The 17,765-nt window shown below is 45.3% G+C and overlaps 1 protein-coding gene across 5 annotated transcripts in view; it reads right to left on the bottom strand.

Moving 5' to 3' along the window:
• Positions 1-17,765, bottom strand: part of TTBK1 (tau tubulin kinase 1) — a 121,098-nt gene that overhangs the window by 11,603 nt on the left and 91,730 nt on the right. The window lies entirely within an intron of this gene.

Below are 17,765 nucleotides of genomic sequence, written 5' to 3'. Positions count from 1 at the left end.
TTTAGGTCACCCTTCTATAAAGAGGGCTGGAAAGCAAAAGCCTCTCCACAAATGCAACCAGTCAATAATGCATCACATGTTGCCCTTGAAATGTCTAATCACGAACAGAAGGGTCCAAACATCTGCGTTTCCAAGCAGCATTAACAGCATCAGATGATGTTTCGGCCACATGGCTAAACAAGCACCTATTTAGCTGCGTGGGCTACAGAGCTGCCAACAGCTAGCACGTTCAGCTGGCTATGGGAACGGACCTTTTTGTCTCTTGCAGGGCAGGGAGAAGCCCTCAACACCTTTTCAGTCCAATGACACAGTTTGAAATTGTGCTGCAAATCTGCATCTTACTCTGTGCAGAGCAACTACTATTGGTATGCCTGAAAAATGTAAAAGATCTTCATCCTCATGTTTAACAGGGACATTTCAAATAGACTGTTGGGCAGCATCAAGCTGTTATGCATGGTGATAACTTGTTATCCGTTTTATTTTTTTTTTTTATATCTTACAAATTAAAACACAAGCTGGTTTGGGCAATCCCTCTGGAGTCCAAAGCTGCTTCTCTTCATAAAAGCTGAAGCCTGGCCCTGTATCAGCCTGATCTGGGCTTTCACTGACCCACTCTTTCTATCAGGATGACAGAGTGCCACTTCAAGTGGTAAGAGGGGCTTACCACCCTTTGCAAAGGAAATTACCCGCTCAGCTTCTTCCCTCAGGCATTTCTTGGAAATTAGTCCATTCAGCAGCCAAGACTGGATTCTGCCTGTTGGCTGGATTTGGTTTTCTCAAGAAATACACCCGCAGTGCTACCCCTGCAGTCTGATCAAACAAATGCTTCCCCAGTGGGACTGGGACCGATACAGAAGCCTTGCCCAACACCATGCCTCGTGCTGAGCCTCCCAAGGGAAAGAGAGTTCCCCATCCCCAACAACAGTTCCCCTGCTGCTCTACTTCACCCCATTTTCTAGATGCTGTGGTTGATGGCACAGCTGGCAGATTGCTGGTTGCTTTTTGCATATATAAACCTTCAAATCTCCTCTCAGCTCTGAGGAGCTTGTGTCATCTCATCTGCTTTCTGGTCAAGGAGAACTGAATCCAGCCATGCAGTGCACATTCTATATAAGCCAGAGACATGGTTTCTGTGCCCTGCAGTCTGTCCCACCAGCAACCCTGTTTCCAGCAACCCCTCTTTCATCAAACCTCTTTCCCTTGCAAGACGTCAGAAGCTTTTTCTCTTACTGCACTAAGCAATAAGGTGTGACATGGAGCTGGACAGCATGACTGTTGCAATAAAACGAGCTGTTGTTTCCTCCTTCTGCTCTGGTCGCCCTCTGCTGTCACTGAGTCATGCTGTAAATACCTTTCTAGCCTTCACACACTTCCACATCTGGCTGTACAAATTCCTTGCAGTATTTAGCAAATGGACTGCCTTTCTGTCTGTCATTTCATTTTCCCCATGTATTTCCTACTTCCCTGCATGGACACTGCACCCTAAGCACAACAGTGATTGCTTGGCTTCTACCCGCCTTCGGGAGACTTGGACTGCTTGATCTGTTGTACAACCCCAACATTGCCAGAATGCATTCCTTAAAGCAGCCCAGACTGTGGTTGTTTTGCCACTGTAAATGCACCCCACAGAAAATCCAAAGAACATGAATATGCCAAAAAATACGGAGGACAGAAGTTACTTACAAACCTAACTAAAAGAAACTCCATTGAAGTGCCTCGTGGGTCAAATATTATTTTAACACAGGTTTTCTTACCTTCATTACTATCATCACCTGAAGCTGTTAACAAGGAAGGCTGTCCTAGGGCATCAAAGTCTGAGACTGTCTTCGCTGTTGAGCTGATGTGATCAGCAGCTGGCTGCAAGTGGCTGCCCTGCTGAACAAGGTGTTCCCAGTGCAAGCCCCTCACTAGAGATGTTTGTCCCCTCTTCTGACAGTCATCATGTGCCTTTTGTACTACAGCACACTCAGCTGCTCCAGGGCTATTCCCCAAGGGCTGGAGAAGAACTTTCCTGCTGTGCTGTACCAATGGGGAGGAACTGTGGGAAGATGCCCAAAGATCTGGAGTGGAGAGGCTTAGCCTGTATCTTAAAACTGTAGAATAACAAAGATGTAAGGGATCTCTGGAGGTCTCTGCTCCAACCACTGCTCAAAGCAGGACCAACTCAGATCTGGCTGCTCCAAGCTCCGTCCAGATGAGTTTTGAGGATCTCCAAGATCCCACAACTTCTTTGGGACTCTGTTCTAGTGTTTGAGGCTCTTCCTGGTGAGAAAGTATTTCTTTATATCTAATTCCTATATCTAATTTTCCTTTCATGCAGTTTGTGTCCCTCACATCTCATCCTTTCACTGTGCCCCTCTGAGAAGGGTCTGGCATCATCCGGTAGTTCAAGGAAGAAATAAGATCCTACCTCAACCTTTCTTTCAGGTGGAACAAACCCAGCTCTCTCAGCCTCTCCTCATGTCTTAAGTTTCTAGTTCCAGATCACCTCGGCAGCCCTATGCTAGGCTCATGCCACTGGGAGCAGGAACTATGCCATGAGCTGAGGCAGCCACCAAGTTTTAAAAAGCTACCAAGACCATGAGTGAGGAGAGCAGAGCCACACTGGAGCTGGCTGGATCTGAGTCAAAAGGAATTCCTCCACCTCCAGCAAGCTCTGACCTCTGCCTGCAGAGTCACAGCTCCTTGGACAATGAACCATTTATTTCCCACCCACCTGGGCTCAGATCTTCACTCCTGACTCTCTCTTGACTTGCCAGTCAGTTGCCCAGGAATGTGTATGGCAGTATTCGTGTCCGAGCGTGTGTTCCCCACAAAGTCCTCGCATTTCACCTCTTCAACACTCCATCTCTCCATTTAAATGGAGACTGCGTTTAAACTCCATTTGGCTAGTAACTCCTTTGGGTGACAATAAGTATTTGGAAGGCAGTAAATATCCCTGCTTTGCACAGAGGCCAGAGTAAGGTTATAGAAAGGAAGGAAAGAAAAATACCTATTTTCTCATATTTGGCAGAGGCAGAAACCTGCCCCTTCAAGCCCATCTCTGCCCCTGTGCTCATGAACAGCTAAGTGGAGTCTGGGGGGTTTGTCTTCACTGTAAACTGGTGGGATTTCCAATTAGCAGGATCATTGGCACTAAGACATCCTCAGAGGAGACTTGCATTGCCCAGTATGGGTGGCAGTAAAGTTCCTGCATCCCAGTGATGCTGCAAATACTGCAACAATCAACAAAGATGCAGACTCCACTTCGCTACAGCAAGTTTCCAGCTGTGCGTTGTAAGTTCCCAGGTTGCCCTGTAACAGGAATGTAGCTAGGTGTGCTCTTCCCAAGCAGTCTCACGCTGGTCTGTTCAGGAGCAGTACTGGCATCCAGCTTGTTAACGTGCTTGTGCATGTCCTGCCCAGGTCCCTACAGCAATGAAAAGCGATGGCAGTGCCTGCTCTGCCTGGATGGCTTTCTAGTGACCTCAGGACTCATGAGGGCATAGAGAAGAGAGCTTACAGCTCCCCCCGTGCCTGTGCCCCCGCAGCAGAGCAGTCTGTGGCATGGCAGAGACCGGGCCCAGCAGCCACCAAAAAAGCCTGCTCTCCCAAGTGGCTCTGCACTGATGTCAGGGAAAGGGAACAGTTTCCCACATAAGCCTAATCAATTTTCCCTTAGACTGTAGAATTTTTTTTTTCCTCTTCCACCTCTTGGTTTTAAACATTTTAAATGCAATAATTAGTGAAATAAAAAAACCCCAAAAACCCAAACACCAAAAAAACCCCCAAACAACCCAAACCCCACCAAGTACAGGAAAAAATCACAGTTGCCTAACACAAACCTAGGGAATGCTGTATCTCTCTCATTTACTGTTCTGTTTCAGACGATGCTCTGAACCATGTCTCAGACCATGGTTACTGCTATGGTATCAGTGCGTCCTTCTGCAGTGTTGACAGATGTACGCATCTGCCACACACCAACATCCCTACAGAGGCAAAGCAAAACACACTTGGAAGCATTCGTCATGGAGCAGATGGGCTTTGGACCCTGCCTGCAGGCTGACTCAGAAGAATCCTGACCCTCCACACAATTCCCAGGGGAAAAAAGGGACTCAGACACTGTACTACCCTGTAAATCAGAGACCATAGCCTAATCCTCCCAGACCATCACCGTTGGCACAAGCTGCTGTCTGCTTTGGAGGACTTGTGGTCTTGTGCTTCTCCTGCAAGGGGGACAGTTTCCACCACCCTTTCCACAGGCATCAGAGCCTTTGTAGGCACCTACTGCCTGCAGCATCCCTCTCCAGCCACTTCCAGAAAACCACCAGATTAGTAACTGTGCACTTCTCACCAAAGCAGACAGGGTCTACCGCCGTGTTCCCTCCTCCAGCCTGATATCCAACAGCCCAACAGCCACTGGGGCTGAGCCACATGTCACTCTACAGCAGAGTCTGCTGTCACAGGGGGTCACGGTGCAAGGCAAGCATGGTCGGATCCATTGAGCAGCCCAGGCAGGAGCGCATTACTTGTAGGACAGCCACAATTTTGCATCCACCTCCATGGGGTTTTGGGGCCTGGAGGGGCTGGAAGTTTACCAGGTGTTCTTAAACACCTTGTCAAATGTCTGCTGGGAGACAGCCATCCACCTGCCCTATGCACACCACGCTGCCAGCCAGGGGAAGATGCCCAGTGTAAGAAACAAAGACAAATGTGATAAAACGTTTCTGTTGTGTTTGTGGGTGTTGAATTGTACCAGCTTAAGTTTAGCCAGTTTGGATGGTGGGAATCATTAAGGCAGAGCTCTAAAAACTTACAGAAGTTGGGGCTAGCTGTATTCTGCTGCAGCAATATGGCCGGGTTCAAGTCAGTGGAATTGGTACTAGCCTAAATTGATGTACATCGAACTCGCAGTGTGGCTTTTCCACAGTATGTGAAACACATCTCCAGCAGTCATGGAACTTCATTTCTGTTCCCAGATCCGTCTTAACTGAAAGTTTTCAGTGATAACATTAGTAAAAGATAATTAAACGCTCACTGTTCTACCAGAAGTCCTTCATCTCCCTGCCCAGTGCCCCCATGTACCCAAGGACGAGCAGGGGACAACCTTCCCAGAGCTGGAAAGCAAAGGGAGTAGAAAAACAAAGCAAGAAAGCAAACAAAAAAACCCAGCCATCACCAAGCTGCTGCCTTTGATTCTTTAATAAGGTTTTGGTAGTATACAAGCTTTTTTTTCTCCTCCCCCTCCCCCCCCCGCCACCCCCCCCCCACCCCCCCGATTGTCTGGATTAACATACATGGATTTAAAAAAGGCACAAAATCCATTGCACAGCTTCTTTTTGTTTGTTTTTGATGACATTGCCTGTTTGTTGTGGTTTCAAGTGTAGGATTTTACAGTACTCTGCAGCATTTACAGCATGGTCTACATACAGGTAATCAATGCATGCTTTTATACAGGAGACAGAATTCAAATTCTCTCTCAGTATTTCTATATACACAATAATACAGTGTTTTTCTTCTGAAAAAAGCTTTAAATCGGTCTTGCATGCTCGGTGTGCCAGAAGAATTAGTGCAAGCATATATTACAGTGTTATTGCAGTACAAAAAGGGGTTGACCTTAGGCTCTAAAGGGATTAGATACAGGAAGAATAAAAAGACTCAAGGAAAACAAGCTTTGGATCCCTTTAGTCAACTACGTCCTTCCAAATAGATCCCTGCTCAGTACTGCCTTTAAAGCTACAGCAGGCTGCTTCCCCATGATCTCCCTGCTGCCCTCCCCCTGAGACAAACTTCCACAGCTTCTTCAAACCTTCTGTTCCTAGCAATCCATGAGAACTTCTGGCAACTTGAGGAAGCCCTTCTGCTGTGCCTCCAGCTGCTGGAGATCTGCTTGAAGGGGACTTCCCTGAGATCCACTGCTTCAAGCAAGCTCAAGCCTCAGCAGATGAAGTTTCTCAAGCAAACCAGGAAGCACAACAGGTTACCTACAGCTTTTGTCTCCTCTCAGTAGAAATGACTACATCTACCTCCTGCTTGAATAAGCAGTTGGTTAAATGTGGTCTGGACTCTCTCCTGCTTAACAGCAACTGAAGTCTAACAGGTGACACAAGGTAATGCAAAGGAAGGATATGCTGGTCCCTGAGATTCTTCATGGGAGCTGGAAAGTCCAAGAAGCAGAAATCAAGTTCCCGACATGAAGCTAATTGTTCCATTGGGGATGGGAAGAGGCCTTAGTCCTGAGAGATGCAGATGGCACACAGACAGCAAGAGCCATAGTCCGGTCTTCTCCGTAACAGCTTTGATTTGGATACTATCAGGACCTTAGCATATCCTGGAAGTGACATTATCCTCTGCCAACATAGACTAAGCTTGTTGGGGACTGGGAGATCTGGCAGGATTGACAACAGTGAGTGGAAAAAAAAATAGAATCTGAGTTTCTGAAGCAGCTTTCTTCAAACCAGCATCAGATGAGGTAAAAGTAGCAGGGGTCTTAGAGCTGCCACGCTTGCTTGCAGGATCTCCGCATTCCAAGAATCAGCACCATAAATGTCAGAGAGATATTCTTCTTTCCAGCAGCTTACCATCAAATGCTCCACAGCCTTTCTCTTTTTTTTTTTTTTCTTTTCTTCACCATGGTGACTAGGACAGTCCAGTCCTATGCTGGGTGAGTGCTCTGCTCCTCCCTATTTGTGCTATCGTATGTTGTTAGGTTTGTGCCAGTTTTCCTAGCGTCTTGGACGGAAGCAACAGCTCTGTAAAGGTGGTATCCCTGCCACTTAGCTTCCCACCCCCGCACCCACCAGTGTCTCAGCTAGAGTCAAGGCAGAGCTCCCTGTCTGGGACCACCTCATTTTTATCAGAGACTCAAGAAATGGTGAGCAAAGTGGAAGGAAATGATAATCCAAAAATTATTCTAGTCCCTAATTGTAAAGGCAACTTAATAGCAGCAAGAAAGAAGAAGAAGGATATTATGAAAGTTAAACATCTTCCTTAGTCATGAAAATAACCAGAAGTCAGCAGTGCTGAGTAAGAACCTGATCTGGCTTTTTTTTCAGGAAGGACCAAGCTGAAGGGGCAAGAGCCCCATGGAAATCTTCCTTGTCTCACTTATTCAGAGGAAATTTGCCATTACTGTGTTTCATGCTGCCAGATCAATTAATTGCACTCAATAAAACTGAGAAACTTGTTGGAGTTGTTGGAGGAAGCCCTGGGGATTCTTATGAGGCAAGTGCACTAGATGAGGTAACCAACTTGAAACACTTTGCATATGAAAAAATAAAACCTCCAAACATAAAGCCATTTTCTTTTCAAACACTAAAAGACATGCAAGTAAATGTAAAATGGGGATTGCTTCCAATCCCCAGGTTACATGGTTAGCAGCTTGTTTAAAATGTACATTCATTGCAACATCATTTTTTTCAATGGCGGCTGTAATACAAAGGAGTTGCAATACATCAAATAACACTTAGAAACATTTCCCAGAAATTAAATCTTTGCACTGTCCCATGGAACTGCAAATGCAGGTCTGTGTGTTATAGCAACCCAAACACAAAACACATGGTATAAAAATGAAACAAAAAGGAAGGTAGTACCGCAGTGATCAGCCTTTATGCATTTTATTTAGTATTTTAACATTACCCAGAATAGGTGTGTTTGCATACTAATAAATTACGTCCCAGGTGGCAGCAGTTCCTGTCACCAGAACACTCTGCCACCAACTGATGGCAAAGGGATGTGTATGCTACAAGACACTGAATGAAGAAAACTGGACCGTGCAAGGCTGCTGAAATCAGATCTGCAAAGTGCAAAGGAGGCCAGGTGTGCCATCTGAACCAGACACCACAAGGATACTTTCTGTAACCGACTGAGATCCCTTCTTTGCAACAGCCTTTTGAGCACTTGGATGTGTGCAAAGTGGCCCACCCCGGCACAGAAATGCTTCTGTAAGGCATGACCATGCGTGGCCATTCACACTCCACGTGTGTGTCAGGAACATAGACAAACACGCATACAATCAGAAATGGAAGCTCCAGCAAAATGCACCCAACAGCACCCTGGGGACCAGAGTGACATCAGGAAGCACATCTGGCTTACTTTGGTCAGCCTCTCCAGAAACTGTTGTCTCCTCCGGTCACTTTGGGGAGGGCTGGCAACTACAAGGGGAAGCAGGTCAAGAAGAAAAGCACCCCATGTTCCCAGCTGAGAAATACCTGGGGCAATTTAATCACTATAAACACTAACAGGAGTTTACGGATTTTCAAGGCTTCAGACCTTGTCTGCTAGGAAAAGCAGTTTTATTTTCTTCAGCTAGCCTCCTGAAGCCCACCTGGTTACTGCCAAGGAGAGCTAGACAAATACACAATAACTATCTCCGAATAGTTCTTTCCCATTTGTCACCAAAGGAAAAAGGGAAAAGGAAAAATAAAAGCTTCTCTTTTGACTAGACTGGGATAAAAGAGCCCTTTCTTATTCAATGTGAAAGTTGTGAAATGGTCTCAGCTCCAGGTAAAGTTCTGAGAGTGGTGAGAATAAATCTCCACTGACAACCATTAATAAAATGTGTCATTCATCTAACCCAGCGGTTTACAATAAAAATAAATCAGGTCATTGACGCAGTGTTCTGTGGCTGTAATACGAAATGTGACTGGATACCACAGAGACTCCCAAGACTCCATGTAGCCTAAGGAAGAGATGCTCGACCTGCTGGGCAAACTTGGTGGGTATCTGTCACCAATCCCTCCAGAGCAGCAGTTAGAAAATTGCCACCTATTTTCAAGAATAGTCTTGTGCTGCTGCCAAGCACTTAAAAAAGATCCACATATACACATCACGGAAGATTAATTGATGGAAGTGTGAGAGGGAAGGACGTTAGAAACCAGGAAAAGGACTGAAAGACGTCTTTCCATGCTTTCTGCTCTTCAGTCTCACAGTGTGCCCTATTGTTGAGCTATTTTACAATACAGGACTAAACTAGCAATGGCTATATTTTCTTGCCTTAATTTATTTACATAGGAACACAGCACCAGATTCAAATAGTGCATTTTTACATGAGACAGCAAGTTAACTTCCTGGTGACTTGCAGTCAAAGAAATGCTTCAATGATATTTGTCATATTTGGTATATAAGTCCCACCCTCTGTCCTCACAATTTCCAGATCATGAAATAATATTCTGCCTCCTGAAATTCTCTCTGTGCAGTCAAACTCTCGCATCTGGCTTCACCCTGACATGTTCTGAAAAGGATTTATTTGCTGCTGACTTCCTCCAGTGGTCCGGCACGCCAAACAGCAGGGAAGCAGCTCACAGGAGAAATAAAGCACTTGGGGATCCCTTGGGTTCAGAGGCCACAGGAAGGTACAGCACTGGGGCTATTGGTTTTGTTTCTGAATACACTCTGGAAAGGCTAAACCGAGGTGTTTGCACTTGTTTCCCATCTGATTGCAGAAGTCACCTACTAAAAAACAAATGACCAAGTCTCTCAGAAGAGGCCGTACGCTTTGGGGTAGTGTGGCAAGTGATGAAGATGGAACTGAAGCCTGGTGATGCTACCAAAACAAAAGGTAGTTAATGAGGTACCGATGAGGTAGTTCAACACTCCCACGTGAACCCTCTGGAAGAAAGGCTGAAGCACAGAGCAATGTCCCAAACGACATTTGTTTTGTTTCTCATCTCAAAGTGCCCACAGCCTTAGAGGAGTTAGAGAAGAAGGTGTATGTTAATGGGCTTCAGAGTCACCTTTGGAAAAGAAATGCAGCCCAGCTACTGAAGAGTCACTCAACCTCTCTGCCTCGTGAGCAGGCTGAGAAAGGTGATGAGGGCACCTTTGCTTATTATCACTGACCCACTTGAAACAATAGGCCTCTTTCCAGAAGTCCTATGTGCAAAAAATATACCAAAATCTGATTTTTTTCACTTCAAAAAGGAAAAAAGATTGACTGGTTCTTAAAGGCACTTTGCCTTCTCATAGAACACCCGGGTTTGAGTGCCGCAGGAGCAGCTGGGGAGAGCTAAGTGCCAAATGAGATTGCAGAAGAAACACAGAGCTTGTTTAAAACAAGATAATTTGATGGCCTAATGCCAGTGGCACAGCCTAGGTGAGGGAAGAACTGTCATTATTTGTGCTAAAGCCAAGAACACCAATCCTCATGGAAAGAATCCACCACCCTGTGGTACCTCCAGGTAAGACAGGCAGTGAGGAACCACCAGTGTGAATTAAAGTTTAGAATCAATGGACAAAGCGTCAGCTCTGTTGCACTTCAAATTGCCCTGGCCTGGCTGTTTGAAATAACCTATTTATTTCTATTTTTATTTGGACTCCTTCCCTACAACTCCCAGGCTGGACAATGGGGACAGGCACTTTTGCCAGCCCAGAAAACATGCAGTTGGAAGAGCTTCTACAACCTGCAAATGGAGTTAAAGACATTTTCTCACTCACTGAGATCAGGCACCAATTTAAATGGAACTTAGGGACAAACTCACAACAACAGAAGTGGTGTTTAACTGGTGATCTATGTGGTTTGCAATCACAGATGGTAGCTCTGTCTCAAGGGAGAGGGCGTTGCTGGCTCTCTAAAATTAGCTGTTCATGTACACAATAATTTTGGGGAGATTGCCAAGTCCTAAGGATACCACGATCTGAAACTTGTGAAAATGTCCTGAAAATGGAGGGTATCTTCCATTATCATCTTTGACGTCAAACTGTCTTTAAACAACATGATCACTACTCCTCACAGAGACTCTGTGCAGGGCCAAGACTGCCCAAAGTGCCACAATATGCCATTTTCCACGGTTTCCTCCCAGGAGACCAGAGGGAGGGAAGGCAAGAGGCTGATCAAAGCGCTACAGGGACTACATGGTGCAACATGAGATAGGCAACGCAGAGGTAACTGGCGCAGGAGGCAAGCCTTGCATACTCTTGGGAATGGCAAAGGTAGGAGGCAGTGCAGGTGCCCAGGGATGCAGTAAGGATGAGAGGGATGCCTCGTAGTATGCGGGAGATTGCATGAATGGCAACAGAGGCAAACCACAGGGGCGGGTGAATGTGTGTAGTGGGAAACGCAATCGCAACCGGGGCGGAGTAAAAATTTTTGTCATATGGGGAAGAGATGGGATAGGCAAAGGGGAATGAAAAGGCAACTAGATCTAAGACAGCTTCTCAAGCAGTGAGGCGAAGACGAGGGGGCTCTGCCTCCTCAAGACATTGTATGTGAAGCCTACCAACAGCTCTGGGTTACAGCTGACTCCTGTTGTTCTTGCATCCAGATTGAGGTTTAAAAATAAACTAATTGGGTGGCAGCTGAGCAGTGATATCTCCGCTTATGGAGCAGTGGACGAGATCCCAGAGGAGAATGTCAGCCAGTCCTGGAGTCAGCTGCCTTATCTCAACCCAGTCTGCAGGACAACATCCAAGTAGAGCTTCTTCATCCTGGCCTGGGAGGTGTCAACTGCCAACATCCTTCACAGCCAGGTGGTGCCTGCTGCCTCCCAGCACTGGAAGGGAGAAGGTGTGCTCCAGCCCTCACCCTCAGCTGAGTACCTAGGAAATGAAAGGCAGCTAGAACAGCTTCCTATGCACTCCTCAAAAGTCACCTGGACATAGGATTTGAGAGGTGAGCTGATCTGCCTCTGTCCTTGGGGACCCTAAGAGAATCACCACATGAACTACAGGAAAAGAGCTGAAGGAAAGGTCTTGGAGACAACATCTCCATGTGGAAAGGAAAGCATAGGTCCAGGCTGGAAGTCTCTAGGAAGCAGAAAGACACTTAGCCCAGCAAACACAACCTCTGAACCAGTTTGTCCTTTTTGGAGCAACAGTCTTGCAGCAGCCTTGACCACCACAATGTCCAGGTTCAGACCCACAACAAAGAGAAGGAGTGGGAGAGCAAGAGATACTTTTCTTCATGAAGAGGTTGCACAGGGATAGGATTATATCACCTATACGGCTGTCTCACAGGACATTTCTATCTTACATTCTGTCATCACTGTAACAAAAGAGACTTCAGTGAAAGAGGTGATGCGACATAACTCTTCCACTTACCTGCCCCTCAACACTGGCAAAAAAGTATGGGAATGGTGGACAAAGTCAGGTCCACAAGGGGGACTTCCTCAGAACGGGTATATCAGCAGGTTGCTCCTACGCAGATACACTGGCATCTGCAAAGCTGCCCCTTTGTCAGCAGAGTTTATGTTCAGCCAGCCCCTCCCCCCAAAACCTCCACTGAAAGTGAATGTGTGCAGGCATAACTACATTTACCCAATTCGTGCTAGGTTAACCCAAGCATTTACAGTAACATTTTCAGAGAAATCACATCTTATTAGCTCCTTCCTATGGGAAGGAGTCTGGGGAGAGAGTGATAAATAGGAAACATCTCCCATTCTGCATAGAAAGAAAGTGAAAGGATCCAAGAGACTAAGATACAAAAAGATGGCTTTTGTATGTATGTACAATTGATGTGCAGTTGCTCACAGAAGTAGAGCATGAGATCCTAGCAACAGCTACCTCTCCTTCTGATGCTAATGATCTCTGTACTCTAAAGGAGTGGCAAATGCTCATTCCAATCCTCATTTTGGATTCCGAGAAGAACAAGCACTATGTATAGTGGGAAGTGAAAAAAAAAAGAACACCTCTTTCAGGATGCAAACCCTGGGTTTGGGCCCTTCTAATGAACACAATTTGCCTAAGAGTCTGATGCTGAAAGGGAATCTTATTTCACTAGTATTGATTTACACTGACTTACTGCAGCTGACGAATTTGAGGAACCTTATCAAACATAAAAGGAAAAATAACTAGTGCCACTAACTTTTCAGCCTGTAGCCCCATGATCACTTTTTGTGTTGACAGCCCTCCATCAGCTGTTTTTTCCCCTGCTGACCCTGGCTTGCCAGTGCTGTCAGTTGTGCACGTGGACAGTGAACCAACGCGGGAAATGAGCCAAAGCTGCAAACATCTTTCCTTCTCCCCGTGCAGGTCTGTGCAGCCACATGAACACCGGCATTGGCACAGGGGAAAGGGCTGAAAGGGCCGGGTGGGCTGGGGTGGGGGTAGGAGGGTACCTCTTGGAGAGCCGACACTTCTGTTCCCCTAACTTGACCATGAAAGGGCAGCCTGCAGTGGGGAATGGCTGCTTGCCACTGCCTTTGAGCCTTCTAGTTGTTTGGGGTTTTTTGACAACTGATTTGGGACATATTTACATTTATAATTGCAGTCATTATAAATGAAACACAATAAATAAATGCAATATAAATGTAATCTACAGATTTGTTTTTTAGAATCGCACTGTAACTAGTTTTAATATTAATTTATTACATTTCCATATATATAAAAAGAGAGCTATTTTCACATTTCTTTAATTTGCCAGTGTTCCTCAACAATATGTGGATTCCACAGTAATTATTACAGCCTTAGATGAAGATGTTACAAAAATCTGCAACTTGACTATTTTTAATACTCTCTGCGTACTACTGTAACATCAGGATTCCAGCCATTAGCACCAATTAATTTGTTTAGAATTAAATTGTAAAAGACATATTGATCATAAAATAAAACTTCCCATAAAACCCAGGTGACAGCAACATGTCCAATTATTCTGGTATAGAGCCCAAATTCAATGGTTTAACAGGATTGGTTTAGAAATCAATATCCCACCTTACAGAATCTGAACAGCGAATAATTCAGTGTCTTTCAATGATGTATTTCAGCAGTTTACCACCCATGTCTTTAAAATGAGCATCTTTCTTCTAGTTTGACCTCTCTTACTTTACCTTCCAGCACCTCGACCCATATCTTTGCCTGGCAGATTAAAAACCTCTTTTGCTCTCTCCAGGCAGGTACTCCTAACAGCAATCATGTCACCTCTTAGTCTGGTCTTTAATGACAGACTGCATTTCTTCAAGCTCATTCTACAAGGCAGGTTTTACAGAATCAAATGATTCTTGTATTATTTCTCCTTTTTTAGGTTTTGAAAATTTTTTTTAAAAATTCCAGACAAGATTTGGATTCGATGTCTGGTAGTGGTCTCACCATTACAAAAGATCTCTCCTCTGCTCACATCTTCATTTTCCTGCTGATACATCAAAGAAGACTTTTTTAAATTTTTGTTTTGCTGTAGCAGCATAATGAGAACTTACATGCAGCTAATTATTCCCCCTAACTCACATCTCATTTTGGGAGACAGCACCTCCCCCCAGGGCACAGTTTCTCACACTCTGTGCACGTGACCTATATTCTTCGTACTCGAAACACGACCTTGTCCCTGGCTGAATGTAAGAATTAGTCTGAATGCAAGCCACTTATCAAGTAATCCAGATCTTTCTGCAGAGCTGGCCTGCCAGTATTATTTTATCAAGCCAACCATATTCCTCTCACTACAAACTTCCTCCTCAGTCATTTCTTTTCTCCTCTTGACAGCCACTAAAGGCATGGAATAGTGCTGAGCTAAGGGCAGAAGATCAGGAGTCCGAATGAGAAACATCCCCACTTGTAAGAGATACCAACATATAAATGTATTTTGTTTGGTTAGTTGGTTTAAAATTTATTAATTATTTTAATTAGAAGAAAGTCTTACTGAAGTCTATATAAATCAACTACCTTTATCGATCAGACTTTCAGACTTAGAAAAAGAACAGTATCAAGTTTACTTGGCAAGAACAGTTTCTGTATATAACCATGATGAGCAGCATTATATCGATTAGTACACTTCAAATTTTATGTATGGATCACCTAGTCATTGTTTTTGTCTGAAACAGGCAGGTTAGGGTTTATAAATACCCTATTATTTTTTATTTTAATTTATTTTAATTTATTTTAATTTAATTTAATTTAATTAAACAATTATTCTGTTTGTTCCCTTTTTTCAGTGGCAAAACTAAAAATTGTTTTTTAAAAAATTAGAACAACAGAAATTTTCATTCCTAAAATCGACCTTGAAAAATGAACATCAGTATTTTGGAGGTGATGAACTAAAAAATTATTAAGAGCTACTGATTTTAAATCTACTTCTTTCACAAATTCCATTTTCTCCGGAATCTGCTTTTCCATTGAAGTCTCCTGAACATGGAAAAAGTAACATCAAAGTAGAGGCTACTTAAGGAAATCAACCCTTCTCATGTCACTTTGAGAAAAGCAAAGTCTTGTTCTTTCTGGTTTCTGTGCTCAACAAGTGGAGAACTGCCAAATAGGATTACGCTACTGGTTAATTCAGACCGAGGATTTCTGGCAATATCCAGTGTCTTTTTTGAAAATAAAACTGATCAATAAATTGCAAATAAAAATTTTGTCTGAGCAGTGAAATGTCCTGTAAACTCATTTTCTTGCGGCAAATCAACAGAAATTGATGTCATTGATTGAAGAATGACTGTGGGAAGAGACTGGTCATGCCTTCCCAAGGAAGGTGTGCTGCCCTCCCCATGGCCATCCCTGCACTCACCGGGATGCTCTGTGGGCAGGCGGGATGCAGCGCATGCCCAGCCTGCCTGAGCGAGTCCTGTGGCGTGCAGATCCACCCGGCCAGGCCCTACAAGCTTCAGAAAGCACTGCCCACCCAGTCTGGGGTTGAACTACCTGGGATTGCTTATAGAAGGGTGAATCTGATATTGAGGGAGCCTCAGGCAGGGCACGTATACCTACAGAAATCAGTATTTGGAAGGAAGCATTCACTGTAACTCCACTGGAAACACCTTACCTATGCATAATACCTCCGTGTCACAACTTTCTTCCCGCACCCATACTTATCCCACACCATTATCACATCTGCCTGAGCTTTCTAGATGTTATTCTTGTCTGTATCCTGTGCTTATGTACTTTCTGCTGAGCATTTTACTTTGGACTTGCACTTTCCTAAAGCCCTGAGCACCAGCAATGACCCCTTCTTCTTTAATCTTAACATCCATACTGCCTCTTCTCCCAGAACACTGGACCAAAGGCTCATTTCAATAGAAGACAGCTACCACATTCACTTAACTACAGGTGGTCTTCATACAGCTGGCATTCTACATTGCAGCTATCCTGAGAAGGGCAATACATCGCTGCAAACCCCAGAAATAAGGATACTTGTGACAATTTAAATTAATCTCGATTTCCCTTTTCATCTGAAATTCAAGTCAAGTTTTAGACAAGGGCTCCAGGAGCTCTGTATACCAAGTGCTGAGACCGGTTTATTTCTCAAGTGAGATCTGTTATCACAGGCGTTTCCAAGCAAGGCCAGGAAGCAGGGCTGCTCTGCCACTGAAAAGCTGCAGATGCCTAAATTTTCTGGAATTTAGAAACAGCTGGATTAGTAAGAAAATCCTTGCTATCCAACGCTTGACAGTCAGCGCCTCTGGGGGAAGGCAGGTAGATTTGGAGCAGCTTAGGAGTGCAGAGCAGACAAACAGGTCCACTGCCATGTAACAGAGGCAAAGCCAGAGAGACGGAAATATGTGGTCACCGCATGGAAACAAAACCGCAACAAAACCAAGGGGATTTCCAAAGCCAAAGCAACAAAGATACATGATCGTAACTCCACAAGAGGGACAAATCCTGAGGTCCTGCCTCAGGTGAGCTTCCAGTGGGAGTCTGCCTATATCTAGATGGAGTAAAAACTGCCTACAGATTTGGCCCAGTGTAAGATACCAACAAAGATGCTTGAACTGATTTGCCTGGGGAAGGTAACGCTTGCTGATACCTCCACGGTCTCTCCACTCCAGTCATAATTTGACAGTGTTTGTGGCTTGATTGCATGTGTTCAGCGAGGCAGCCCTGCACTTCCTACCCCAAGGCTGCAGGTTACGCGAGCGAGTCTCTGAGATGAGCCCTGGCATCCACCTCTTTCACACATCACACGTTCACCATCTGCGCTCTCATCTTCGGCCATGCTGCCACCCCTCACCCAGGTTGCTGGGAGGTTTAGAAAGGCAGATGTTTTCAGTCTCTGTGGGGTCTGGTTGCAGGGGCTTTGGAAGTTACAGTACCTTAGGCCAGTTGTCTGGGATTCAATATTGCATTATGTAGTGACACACTGTGGGCAGGTGGGATCTATTATTGCATTATGGAGGCTGCTGCTTCCCTGAACAGGCTATGTTTTGTGTGTGAAGCGGGCCCACACCTGCTGGAGCTGGGACCTGGAAATGCGGAGGACGGAAGGCATGAGTCTGTGGTTTCCTGCCGTGAGGGGCATATGCCTGCGGTGGGGCATGCGCACAGGGCTGCTCTCCGCTGAACGGCTGCGCTGTATGAAAGTGCCACCAACGTGAGGGTAGTGTTCTGTCTCCAGGGTTGAGGAGGAGAAAACGGAGGACGCCAGTCTTCTCAGGGGGCTGTACCTCGGGAGGGAGTGCTGAGAAGGCCTGTCCTCCTCCAACTGAAAAAGACCAAGAAGAGTGGAGGAAAAGGTGTCAGGCAAAGACTTGACTCGCCCCTGGTTTGTGATGCGCATGCTGCAGACATCTTCACTGGCGGATGAAAAATGCTTTTGCTCTACGTGGGGCTTACCTACTGCTCTGTGTCTACAAATTCCCGGGGATCCTACAGGCACCATGGGAGCCTGCCATTACAGAGGGCCTGCCATGCTCTCCCCAGCCACACGCGGACATGAGCGACAGCAGCAGTGTCAGGCTCTGCTGCGTCAGTCCCCTCCTCTGGCTCTTCAGGCCACGCGCCTCACCTCTGTTCCTCTGGCATCACTCATCTTGACATGTCATTAGGCTATCCATACATCTTGCATATAGAAACAGTCAAACTCTGAACACACTTGGAAACCATGTGTATGAGAAAAGGTGAAACACCTGGTACCAAAATGATCCTATGGGTTT

The sequence above is a fragment of the Falco naumanni genome, chromosome 12 (assembly GCF_017639655.2).
Source record: "Falco naumanni isolate bFalNau1 chromosome 12, bFalNau1.pat, whole genome shotgun sequence".
NCBI classification, from domain to species: Eukaryota; Metazoa; Chordata; class Aves; order Falconiformes; family Falconidae; genus Falco; species Falco naumanni.
Note: the sequence above shows the minus strand (reverse complement) of the source record. Positions and strands in the feature narration are given on the sequence as shown.